We start from the raw sequence: 14358 nt of genomic DNA on the forward strand, positions 1-14358 counted from the left end.
GGTAACAGGTTTTTGTCCCAACCACTATCTTCTTTTGTTTGGACTCCATCATTAATTAAGTTTCCATTTCCCAAATTCTGTTTTTTTGTATTCTTCTAAAAATGGCAAGCTCCTTATGATTATTGATAAAGTAATCACTGGATGAAATAAGCATTGACAGTATGTTTGTGAAATAGGGATGCATTAATTCTGTGTATCTTGCGGTTCGATATTTTGTTTTTTGTTAGTATTCATGTCTTTAGCATTCAGTTTAAGTTGCAACTATGTCGCACAAGGATAACCATCAGCATTCAGATGGAATTAAGAGGGCGAACTCCACAGGAAAATGTGAATTGGCAAGAAAATAATGAAAATTAATTGTTTAAAACTATGGCAAAAAATGCATAAATGTAAATCTTATGCTACTGCAATTTTCTTAATTTAAAGTAGGAAAAGGAATAAATGGACAGTTAGTTAAAAACTAAGCTAATTCAAAGATAAACATTAGTCACTGATTGTGAAGTTGGATGGAATTAAAACCTACAGTCACATAGTCCTGATGATGTCCAGTTTATGCTGAATATCACTGCTCCAAGTTGCAGTTACTTGGTTTATAATTTAGTGATTATGCAATATTCCATTATTTATAGACTGGAAATACTAAATTTGTACTTTTGATACTCAAGTACACTTAATATCAGATATTTTAAAACATAGGCTTGAATGGTTTTCTTATTGAGAAATTTTACTTTTATTTGAGTCACTTCAAAGAAAGATACAGTAACTTTACTTTTATTCAAGTATAGCTATTAGGTACTTTGTTCAATGCTGCAAACCAATTACATTAAAATTATAAATTTATTATACAGATCCATGAGCGATCTTTATTCCATTTACTAAACCAGTAAAAATATATTGTCTGAGGTCATTTAAAGATTAGTAAATATACTGCAACTATATTTTTCCACTGCTTAATTTAGCAATACTAATAATTATTATGTTATCTTATTCTTGTCTGTTAGTTGATCTCTTATAATCGTTATTCTTACTTGAATAGATTAAAAAATAGAAAAATATTTGATATTGATATACTAAAATAATCAGCTTAGTTTCATTACTTACTAAAAACACCACACAGCAAGTCATATGTGCCCAGCATCATTCAGATATAATTTTCAGAGATATACATTAACTATTGCAGACTCAGTCTTCAAGCTATTGTGAACAAGCAAATAATGTAAGGTAAAAATGGTTTAATTTGCTTTGAATATTTAAGTATCAGCTGTCAGGTTTAAATGGGTTGACAATATTTTATTGTGCAAGTGTCAACACAAAAATGCTGTACTGTGAATGAATAACATTTCAGTTCTTTCCACAGATTCCTGGGGACATCACTCCCTGATTAATACACCTTAAAAGGAGCATTTGACAACCATAACAAATGACTACTTGTATATGAAATTAAAAAAACTTCAACTTTTTAAATGAGAGAAAAAAAGCTTTTGCTAATCTTCATTACTTAGTATACTCAGATAGATTATCTATCTATCTATCTATCTATCTATCTATCTATCTATCTATCTATCTATCTATCTATCTATCTATCTATCTATCTATCTATCTATCTATCTATCTATCTATCTATCTATCTATCTAATCTACATCCATATTTAGCTATACCTGTCAAGCCTCCACAAGTACTGAATATCCACAGGCAATAAAACTGGCTTGTTCTCCTGAAATGTAAGCATAATAAGTATATATGCACACATTTACTGCTTTCTTAACCCAGCAGGTGTCAATGCATTTTTCCCTTTATTTTGTAACAGCATTGTTTTTGAACATTGGAGTGGCTTTTACTGGTGTCTTGTTTCTTTTGGTATTCAGCAACTACCATTCTTGTGCCACGTCCTTGACTATCTCTAATATCCTTTCCTTTTTACGTCCCAGCTAAATGCCTTTACTTCCTCCTCCCATGTAAACCCATTTGTCAATACTGATAGTACAAAATATGCTGTACCTCATTTTCTTGTTGCATAGATGATCTCTGTGCATGCAATGGCCTTTGCTAAATGCTAAACCCCTTCCCTGGGGCCGTATGACTCATTGCACTGCAGTTTCAATTACCTTATACTATTCCAGTTAGTCACTGTTCTCAATGTGATATACTAAGAACTTACCATGTGCTTAATTCTATTAAATATTGTACTATTTTAGCATTGACTTTCTGTACAGCCTGAAGGCCTCGCTCATTTTTTTGTTCACCTATGATTTTGTTCTGCTCGCCTTTGGTTTCTGACTATTCATCCCTTTCTGACTCCTTGGCAACCTTGTTTTCTGCCATGTTTCTTCTTGCCTATGCACAGACAAATACTGAACACATTTGCCTTTGTAGTTTTGTCCAAACCTGGAGGCAGATTATGTTAAATTAATGCAGCAAGTCAAGCTGCAGTATGATCAAAGTGATATCTAAATGTAAATCACCTTAGTCTGAATGATAATTGTCATTCAGTAATTCAAGTTAGACATCTGAAATTGTAATGTTATGGGTAGTTGTAAATATGGCATTGTAAGTCACTGATAAAAAAAAATATTTCTTTATATTTGAGTGTTTCTCTTCTAGGTTTAATTTATTCAGATCTAATCTAATCTATCTCTCCATTTTATAAACCCACTTAGTCCAGTTTCAATATAGAGGAAATGAGCCTCTCCTGAAAATATGGAACACACACAGAAACCAAGCCTTGGAGAGAAATCAGATCTAACAAATCATATATGATATAACTTTATAATCATATTCTTAAGCTGCTACTGTATATTAAAAATGCTTTATAATTCCTTGATGAATCAAACTTTATACTGTACTCTTTTGGAGTTTTTAAACATGTTACATTATAGTCTTTGTAATCTTAATGAAGGAAGTTTGATTCTTTTCTATCTAGAAATAAGAAAAATACTGTTTTGCAGAAATATTAAATATACACTGTAGTGCTGCATATACACGAAAAGAAATGAGACACCAGTAGAAATTTTTTAATTGGGAGAAATTTTCCTGTATCATTTTATTGCATTTTAGCAGATCAAGAAGTTACCATTGTTAAGTTTTGCAAGAATTACACACATATAGCTGTGGTGTGGTGGGGAGTGGGTATTTTGTTACCTTATGACACAATGTGGCATGTGGTAGTACAACTATGGAGATATGGAGCCAAGAATAAAGAATAGGCTTTTTTGTGAAAATGAAAGGGTCAGTTGTTCATGGCATTTGGAGATGAGATGTCATTTAGAAGAAAAAAATATGATTTATATGCACCTACACTGAAATGCTGGCATGTGTACTGAATCAAATACACATATTGCATGTTGCTACCCAAATGTGAATTGTTGTCTCACTCTCCTACAGACAATTTAACCTTTCACAGATCAGGGTTCAATGAGGATAATTCACTTGTTTTTCATAAAGAATGCATTTTAAAACTTTTTTTCATGTAAATTAGAAAGACCAACATATTAAATACAATAGTTTTACATGATATTGATTTTTTAAAAATTTTATTTTACATTTTGAATTTTTTTTCTTTTTATGGATTGATGTTGACAAATTAACACAAGACACCATTTCTGCTCAGGGTTAAATTGACTCACTTACTTAAAATCAAGACAAATGAGACATGAGGATTTGTATTGAAAATAAACTTTATTTAATCACTGTTTTTGAACTAGAAATGAACAAAATAACAAAACAACAAAATAAGAGATTAGCAATATGAACACGGTGCATGTGTATGTGTGTCTGTGAGTCTTCACAACACACAAGTGACATCATCACGTCATAGTAAATACTATACAATGTTTAGAACCAGAAATACACAAACATTAATAGGTGAAAATTAACAAGGTGCATGTCTGTGCATCTACATAGCACATGAGGGACATGTCATCACAGTGTGCTTTGTGCAAATGAATTTTGCACATTTCATACAGGTCATGCTCATCTTGACATCATAAGATGACATGCAGACCTGGCACCTTTTCCTCTTCCTTTTTCCTCCAGCAGCAACCTAGAAAGACGAGGACGATGATTACTATGTTTTTTTGCTAATCCCAAGACACACACAACATGCTCACACAAACACACACTTACCCACACACTTACTTGCCTCACACAATGGTGTACTAGGTGAAGTCCCCTCCTGGATCTCCCACACTGTAGCTGCAGCAGCTGGGGTCCTTGGCATGTGCTGCCTCCATTGTCTATGTGATACCACAAGCTCCTTCCCCAGCTCCTCAAATGAGATGCGCCTCGTATACAGCTTTGACACGTTCCACTCAGAAAAGATGTCTGTCCAAATGACAAATGCATTGTAGGCTGATACATCAATCATGTTGTAAAAGATGACCATCAGCCAGTGCACAGTCATTCGCTTGGTGCTTTAGGACACCATGACTTTGTCCAAGTTGTCCCTCCCCCTTTTGGTGGCATTGTAATCTAGGATCATAGTTGGTTTCTGGACCTCTCGTGTGCTGATTTCAGCATTTTTGAGCAAAGTGCTCATGATCACAATATTTTTCTGCATTTTGGGGGAGTAAGACACTAGGGCTATGGTTTCAGTGAAAGCAAACATAGAAGACTGAGAGGCCCTGTTCATAGTTACCAGCAGCTCACCAGGGAGTTCAGCTTTGTTCTTTCGGACAGTTCCGACCATCGTGAGCTGTAGTTTGTGAAAAAACTGTCAAAGGTGAACCCTGTGACTTTGTGCCATATCAAACATGACCCTTGTACCTTGATTCTTCTCTGACGCTCCTCCAACCAGCTTTCCAGTTTAAACCTCCATGTTCAATGCATAGCAGGTGTTTGCATTACATGCTTCCCAGATTTTTATGCCCTATTTAGTTGGTTTAGAAGGCATATATTGCCTAAATGGGCTGCGACCTCTGAATGCCACTAGCCTTATATCCACTGTGACATTAGGGCCTGGGTTATAGAGTAGTGGAAGATGCTCTAGCCATTTGTCCCACACTATCCTAATAGCTGCCAGCTTGTCTCTCTCCCATATGATAGCCCTTGTCTCTCGATTATCAAATCAGATTACTCTGGAGAAAATATGAAAAGTCTCCAGAGACATTGTGGCATGAAATATACAGTAGCTCTGCCTGTCTCTGCATCCCACAGACTGGCTGTTGATTCATCCTTTGCCTAATAGACCCCAGCCAGGATGAATACCAAATATGCATGTAAATGCATTTGATCCAGCTCCTTCCACTTCTCCCCCAACACATGCCTTTCTTCTAGATTAGTCATTTTGAGAATGATCTTCTGTATTCAGTTGGGTATAACCAGCTCAAATCTGATGTTTGTCACACAAGTCACTGCCATCCTAGAGGCCCCTGGCACTGTCTTTACTACGTTTTCTTCAGATTTTTGCTTGACGTATATTTGGGGATGAATACCACTGTATTTCACCATGTTTTTATTTGAATGTCTTGCTTGGAGGAATATTTCCTCATTTGGTTCATAATCAGAATCATCAGACTCAGAACTGACCTCAAGATGGTCTTCATCTTCAGACACATTCTCCTCTTTTCCTGTGAAAAGTCATAATAACACATGCATTATCGCACTTTACAGATGAGATCAATAGAATCGGGAGAGGGTGTGTGTGTGTGATTGGGGTGAAATATGTCTCACAATTACAAAGAAACAAATAGTATTTGACACTTCTGACCCCTTTAACCTCCACTTTGACTGCCGGGTCAAACTGACCTGAACAGCTTCTATGTAATATAAATATACGGGGGTTTGCAAATATGTGAAATGAACCATTTTCATTTTATATGTTGATTACACTTATTAAGCCAAGCAGAAGATGTTTCATACTCAAAAAACACTTTTAACTATTTCTTTTGATTTTTAACTTTAAAATGTATCAATTTGACTCGCAACATAAAAGAAGGTTAATGTGTGGTGTCAGGGATGCCAGGGGCAACGACTCGGCCGGGACGCCTTGAGGGACCGGAAGAGGGTCTACGCCTGCCATGGATCACATGGGGGCCGTCATCCTGGTTGGTTTGGGGGCCACGGGTAGAGGCCTTAGGGACCCTGGACCTCAGCACTTCTGCCACACCAGAAAGTGCTGGGGGGAAGAAGAGGACACCCGGAGAGTTTCCGGGAGAACAGCCGGCATTTCCGCCACACTGGGGCGTGTCCACGGAGGAGTGCCGGGAAACACCTGGAGCTCATCCGGGATGAGATAAAAAGGGCTGTCTCCCTTCATTCGAGGCTGGAGTCGGGTGGAAGACGGACGAGGCACAAGAGAGAGAGTGTGGAGGCGGCCTGAAGAAAGGCATTTGTGAGGCCAGGACTGTGTGTTGGGGTTTGTGCACTGTATTTTGAGTCTGAGTGACTTAATAATTGTAAATAGTGTATATAATAAAACGTGTAGTGGTGAAATCCAACATGTCCACCTGTCTGTGTCCGGGTCGGCTCCACAGTGGAAAGTAGAATATGTGAGATGGCATATAAGTAGACCTTATGAAAAGGATTTAGGAATCATAGTGGACTTAACACTATCAACTTCCCGGCAGTGTTCAGAAACCATTATGAAAGATAACAGAATGTTAGGTTATATAGCATGATGTGTAGAGTATAAGTCTTAAGAGGTTATACTGAAGCACTATAATCCAATGATAAGGCCTCATCTGGAGTACTGCATACAGTTTTGGTTTCCAGGCTACAAAACGGACAGAGCAGTGCTAGAAAATCTTCAGAGAAAAGCAACTAGACTCATTCCAGGGCTACAGGGGAATAGTTATGAGGAAATTTAAAGAAAGAGCTGAACTTTTTCAGTTTAAGCAAAAGAAGATCAAGAGGAGACATGATTGAAGTGTTTAAAATCATGAAGGGAATTAGTACAGTGGATCGAGACTCACTTGTAATACTTCTACAAACCCAACAATGATGCAAATGCAAGAGGGAACAGTGGGCTTTGTGAACATGGAAGGACTGATGGATTGTAGCACTTGGCTGCAAATGAAGTGTCTTTTACAAAAAAAAAAGGTATGGTTTGAGTACAGTTATATCAACTGCACATATATAATCACACACACGTTATTATGGCAGATCTATATACAAGAAAAGAAAGCAGACTGTTTTTTCTTGCTTTTGCATACATTGTTGGGTATGCAGTGTCTGTAAACTTTAATGTTTTCACACACCTTGCAATACAAAGTTCATAGCCAGTCTCAATTTGACGTGTGCTGTGCTTTTCAGCTCTGTGTTCCTTATACACAGTGCTCTGTAAATGCAACTCACCATTCATTCACATTGGGCCATTTTGTGTGTTCTCCTTTCCTCATGTCATACTAGTGCTGGCTGTGTACTTTTTATACTGTCAGCTTTTCTGCTCTCAGATACTTCACTCACTTTGATGCTGGCTGCAAGCTTTTGTAGCAAAAATTACATTACATTAAAACATTACATGTGAGGTGGATTATTATGGACTTTTTATTTAAGGGATTTTTACACAACTGAAAGACAGGTTTCATTCTAAAAATATATTTGCTAAATGTCTTCTCTGTTTGATTTGTTTAATTGCAGTTTAAATGACTGTTTATGTACTGTAAAGTAAAAATCCATTTTATTTACACCCAAGTTTTTAAAAGTATGCAGTAATTGTTTTGGTATGAATTAAGTCAGAATGACTTAATTTTAGACAGTTACACTCCAAAATGATTCAATACTAGGATATATAAATTTGCCTATATCACCCACACATATCATATGTTATCTGTGTGTGACATCAGTTAATTTGGTTAAAATACATTTGCAGTCCTTTTCTGTTTTAAAACCTTTTTTTCTAATTTGTACTTTTGTTCCCCCTGGTTTCAATTTAGGTTTAGGGAAAGCTCAAGAGCATCCCTTACATTTCACAAGTGGTGTTGTTTGCAGGATAATTCACGCCATCTGCTGGCTGGACATCTCTAAACAAATACATCTCAAGTGGACTTGAACCAGAGATCAACAGTATTTTTCCCTCCTCCCATTCCGCTTATATTACTTTTTCTACCATCAGAAACATTATAGCTCCAAAACAGTCTGCTTACCCTAAACTTCTGGTCTAATAATAAAGGGAGCCCATTTAGTCTTGATAGCCTCCTACAAACATAGTCAGACTTGCCCATAACAAAAAGAAATAAGAACATTAACTCATACAGCATCACTGACCCCAATGCAATAACTGAAAACTGCCCCAAAGAAGCCTGACATTTCTGATGAGCCTACATACTGTTAAAATAATCTGTTCAAAAAAGGTATGTATATTTATTTCATCAAAACAAAAACTAAACCATTAGTTATAGTTATTAGTTATCAAATTTTAATTTGAATGGAGACAGTTTTACTCCCTAAAGTGAAATTCACTTTTGAACTACCAGTACCTCCAGTTTGAAGATTACTACTTAATGTTTGCAAGTGTTTCCTGTACTGTAGTATCAATTATCTAAATTATTCACAGGTGCTTCACAGATTGCTTTGTGTAATCTACTGTACACTCTGGAATATTGCACATGTGGAGATTCAAAATATTTTGTAGTGGCATGTGGTAAGGAAATATTGTTCAGGTTTCTATTTTTATGGTTGTGCATCAAAGTTCCTTTCTGTTTAATGTTATTTAGGACTGCACTGTCAATAATAATTCAATCATTAGGAATTAAGGCCGTGTTTAATTAATATATAAATTAATTCATTCACTTCTTACTTTGTAATAATTACACTTCTTAATAAAGACCGGCATAATAGTGTTCAAGATGAAAAGTCTTCCTTTTTTTGATAAATAACAGAAGTCAAACAATAAGTTGTTTCCCACACTGTAGTGCAAAGTAAACCATAAACCATAGTGTCTGCAAAAGAAGCTGCTGATGTGAAACTGCAGATTCCTGTTACAGAAACATGTGATCACATAATGAGTTGAGTTAATATATAGCTTTGTTGTGTGATTCCCTTTACTGCAAGATGTTTAGTGCTTACTAATTCATAGATTACCTGTTCATCTGCATTTTATCTGATCTAGAACTGAATAATATACTTTAGGCTTCCTGTTTATTTAAAATTCCTGTTAATATACACAGTCCTAAACAGGAGGCTGGCTTCAGACTGACAGTAAATTTAGAAATTTAGTTTTGTGTGATTAGAAAATGTATGTTACTGCTCCAGGAGATTAGAATATCATTAATACACCAGTCAGTAGTGACATAATTTTAGAAAATTAAAATAGATTTGTTTTGCTGACACAATAGATTTTTTTAGCCTAACATGCTCAAGCAAACCAATAGGAAAATGTGCAGCTTTTCTTTCAGTCTTTTGACGTATCTTGATGTATTTCTTTACAAAATAGCCGTCCTACAAATATATAAATAAATATAAAATGTATTAACTCTTTCACTCAACAACAAAAATATTACTTCCCGCTTAGTTAAAAGGGTGAAATTTGGTAGGATTGTACATCTTGGCCAATAGGTAGTCGCTAAAAAAAGTAATTTCGGTATATCAATATCTGGGGGTAAAACAACCACTTACATTGGAAAAGCTACATACCCTAAAATCTCAAATATGCTTTCACTAATTCAATTCTAATCTGGTGACTTTATAGAAAAAGGAAAATTAGCTATCCTGTGTTTTTTATTTGACAATATTTGTTGATAATGTTGTGAGTAGTGTATTGTAAAGCCCTGAATCTTTACTGGGCTGAGGGGTGACGCTGTAATCATGCAGAGAAATTGGGCTGCCACTTTATGCAAATGAAGGCCACTATCAGAGGGCAAGAAGAGAGATGAAAGTTCTGCAAAGCTCAAAGAAGACATGCTTAGCAAGTTGCATCCATGGGTATTATTTCTTGCAATATGGTAAAAAATACATACAAATTCAAAGAAGGCTGGGGGTGCAGCTGTCATGCTTCGATTGCTGAACATGCTTATAAACATATACTTCGAAGATCATGGTGGGAGATGGAAGGCCCTTGGTGGTAAAATATATTCAATATTGCCAAGAACCGAGGTGTTTCCTTAAATGTCAGACCACTACACTCTAGTTCTCAAAGCAGAAACAGAAAAGTGCTGTTACAGTGTACTGGCCAAATTCAAGCCCTATGTACAACATAAGCCAGGAGTGATGGCATGCCTTCCTGAATTTAAAATAATTGCACAGCTGACTAAAGGGATGGCCCACAGGCAGAACATATAGAAAGTAGACATTGTACATAGTTTTCACCACAATGCTAAAAATGTTCAATTCAATTCATGCACCACATACTGTAAATGTGCATCCTGTAAACATCTATGTTGAGCGTAATAATAAGTTAAGGTAAACCATGGTTCAGCATCTAAATAAACCTTTTAAGCATCTGTAGCTTTAACAGACTTGATTGAAATTTGGAGAAATTATCGGAAAAAAAAAACAAAATTAGCTGCCCCATGCTTTTTTTTGTCTGTAATAATACTGTACCAAGTAGGCTATGGTAAAGCACCATGTTTATTGAGAGTGCAGTACTTAGACTGGGAAAGAAACAGTGTCACTTGGCTGTTTTTGGGCTTTCCAGTTTATGTAAATGAAGGACACCAGCAGAAGGGTGGAGTGGGACACACAAATAGCGGCTTTGACCAATGGGCTGGACAGAAGGGGAGGTGTTCAGAACAGCAAAAAGACATGTGGCAGGGAGAATGAAGTGGAGGTATGTGGACAAAAGAGTGGCTACAGTGGTAAGAAATGAAAAAGAAAGGATAAGTAACGTGCAAAACTTGTGAAATGACTGTTGTGTAAAAACCACACGCACACTTACCTTTGAAAAAGTGACTTCTGATTGCAGAGATTGCTGTGCACTGAGTGTGGAGTAGAAAAAATTTCAAACGATAGTAAACTGAACTAGATCACATGACAATGAGCGCTGTTAACTTTAATTCATTTCCGCAGACACTTTGGAGTGGACAGTTAAAAGTGAAAGCTGTTTTTAACTGAAAGGTAATGTGCAATGTGAACTGGGACCCGGACACAGGCAGACGGACAACATAGTTCCACCACACACCGTTTATTATACAATATTTACAGTATTTAACTCAGTGCACAAATCCCATTGCTTCCAGCACCGATCCCCCAAAGTCCAGGCCTCTCAGTCTTTGTGCCTTTCTCCTGGCCGCCTCCCGTCCTCTCTCCAGTTCTGTCCTCTTCCACCCGACATCCACTGCTGACTGGAGGGAGACGGCCCCTTATATGGGAACCCGGATGGGCTCCAGCTGTTTCCCGGCAATCAGTCATGGCCACACCCCAGTGTGGCGGAAGTGCCAGCTGCGCACCCGGAAGCCGTCCGGGTGTCCCCTGTCATCTTCCCCCCAGCACTTCCTGGTGTGGCGGAAGTGCTGGGCTCCAGGGATATGCAGGCATTGGGACGCTGCCTGGTGGTGGCCCTACAGGGCTGGGCTTCCAAGCCCTTTACCCGAGGCCCCCTACATAACCAGGACGGACGCCCCCTCACGGTCTGGAGGAGGCACAAGCAAATACAAGTTATATTACACAAAATAAAGCAAATGGTTTCAAATGAATTGTGATTTTTGTATTTCTTTACAGTTAAATGCAGATCATTGATTGCATGTTCCCCTGGTATTTGGTGGTTTCATTTAGACTGCAAATTGTTCCTTCAGTTTGAAAGCATGCATACACAATGTTCTTTTCAGGTTACTCTGGAAATGTTATAATGTGTGTGAGTGTGAGTGATGAATGACTGGCACCAGTCTAAAATGGGTCTCCATCTTCCATGTGTTGTTGCTTGCATAGACTCTAGTGAAGAGACAGAATACAGTAGGTGGGTTGATTTTTTTGACTAATTAACGACATTAATTAATGACATGCATGGAAACATCTCTAAAAATAAAGCTGAAAATTAATATTAGATGTTATACCACTGGATAGATAGATAAATCTTTTTGTCCCCTGGTTAAAATTTGGCTTCTATAGATAGATAGATAGATAGATAGATAGATAGATAGATAGATAGATAGATAGATAGATAGATAGATAGATAGATAGATAGATAGATAGATAGATAGATAGATAGATAGATAGATAGATAGATGTTTTCTGACACACTTCTGTTGAATGATTCATTGGCTGAAAGTACTCATGTTAGTGTGTCAGAGAAAGGCCATGCAGCAACCTTCATAATGGCACTCATGTTTAATTCTCTTCTTCACTATTACCTTGAGGAAGTCCAGAGTGTGTCTGAGCTTGCCTTTTACTTAGTTTGATGATTCACATCGAATATTGCACTGGCCATCACAGAGTTGTAGAAGATGTGAATGATGTCAGTACCTGTATTAAAGGAATGCAATCACTTAACAAAAAAGAGCCTGCTCTGCAATTTCTTGTATAGTCTTTTTGTGTTATGATACTACTCTACCCTTTCATTGATGTGGACTCCCATGTACTAGTAGGAGTGCACCACCTCTATATCCACTCCCTGAACATTCCCCGGACATAAATGCTCATTGGCGCAGCAAAAGTTAATAACCAGTTCCTTGGTTTTGCTGATGTTAAGGTTCAGGCTATTCTCTTTACACCAAGAAAACAAAGTTCTCCTCCTGATTCCTATACTTTGTCTAATTCTCCTTTTCAATACAACCCATAAGTGCAGAATCATTTGAGAATTTCTGCAAGTGACATGACCTTGTGTTATATACTGTATACAGTCTGAGGTGTACAGAATGAAGAGAGAAATGGAGACAGGACTTTTCCTTGTACTACATCAGAAGCAAAGTCCTTGAGCTTCATGAACTGTAGTATGCCCAACAGATAGTCTATTATCCAAGACACCATATACTGATCAACCTGCATATCTCTGTGCTTACCTCTTAACAGAAATGGCAGGATGGTACTGATAATCCTCACAGCTTTGTCCAGGTGAGAATAGGCCTTGTGGAGCAGATAGAAAATAGCATTTTCCAGTCCAGTTTTTGTCTGGTAGGCACACTGCAGTGGGTCCAGGTGGTCTACCACAAAGTACTCATATATTCCAGGACCAGCCTCTCAAAGGTCTTCATGAGGAAAGATACAAATACCACTGGCCTGTAGTCATTAGCAAAGAGACGCCCGTCTTCTTTGGAACAGGAACAATACACAAAGTTTTCCACAGCAGAGGCAATTCCTAGAGCTTTAGAGAAAGACTGAACAGGTGACAGAGAATACCACAAAATTGGTCAGCAAAGGCCTTAACAACTTGAGGCCTGACTTCATCTGGTCCCACAGCTTTTCTGTATGTAGCTTTGTTATGGTCAACTCATACTTATGATCAGAGGTGTACTCGTCACTGGCCATTCCAGGTGACATGGTAAGAGTTGTTGATATAGTAGGTATGGTGTGGGGGAACTGGTCATTGAAAGAAGGTGGCAGTGGGAGGAAAAATCTATTAAAAATTGGTTCAAGGCATTAGCTTTGTCCACTTCCCTTTCTAGCACCTGAATCCAGGATTGCCTGAGTCCTGTAATTATCCCCAGTCCATTTAATCTTGGTGAGTTTGTTTTCTGTTTTGGCTTTGAAAACTTCCTTTTCTCCACACAGCTTTTTCTTCAGCACTCTCTGTGCATCCTTCTGAGCCATTATGTCATGCTGTCCTTTTCTCATTCAGAAGACCATTTAGCTCCTTTGAAACCCCCGGATTGTTGTTTGGAAAGCAACACACTGACTTTGAGAGTACCACGGTGTCAACACAAAAGTTAATATTGACTGTGGTGCAGTGACCGAGTCCCTCAATATTATTCCCATGTGACTTGTACTGTATACGTATAATTTCCTGTTATTTCATTTGGAAACAGTCATTCACAGGCCATTTCATCCTCCAAATTCCACTTTATCATAGTTGTTACAGGTTGTTGTGTGTTAATAGGCTTGAAACTGGGAATAAGATTAATCAGGTTGTGGTAAAGTCTGCCCAAGGGTACCAACACAGACATTTTTAACCTTTGAACAGAGCTGATCCAGCTTGTTATTTCCTTAAATGGAACATGATGGAAATTTGTCATAGTTTCTTCTAAAGTCACAAAGTTCTAGTGACTTCTTGAATATCTACAGGCACTTTATTGAGGAAAAAAATTTTTGGTTTATATTTATTTACAGTATATTAGGTAAATAAAATATATGCTTGGTGGTGGGTTTGGTGCTGTTAGTATCTTTCCTGAGGCTCTGACATAATCAATAACTTTGTGGATATTACAGAAATTTCGAGTGAAATTAAGAACACTAAATTAAAGGTAATTTGTGTCCAGGATTACTGTATAATGTAACTAGACCTACCCCATTAAGTGTCCCTTCTCCCCTTTTGAGCCACTGCATCAACAAAA

At 37.4% G+C, this 14358-nt stretch overlaps 1 protein-coding gene across 1 annotated transcript in view; it reads right to left on the minus strand.

The window, feature by feature from the left end:
* kcnk3a (potassium channel, subfamily K, member 3a) overlaps positions 1–14358 on the minus strand; it is a 264492-nt gene that overhangs the window by 46876 nt on the left and 203258 nt on the right. The gene's annotated exons all lie outside the window — the stretch shown is intronic.

The sequence above is a fragment of the Polypterus senegalus genome, chromosome 3 (genome assembly GCF_016835505.1).
Source record: "Polypterus senegalus isolate Bchr_013 chromosome 3, ASM1683550v1, whole genome shotgun sequence".
Lineage (NCBI taxonomy): Eukaryota > Metazoa > Chordata > Cladistia > Polypteriformes > Polypteridae > Polypterus > Polypterus senegalus.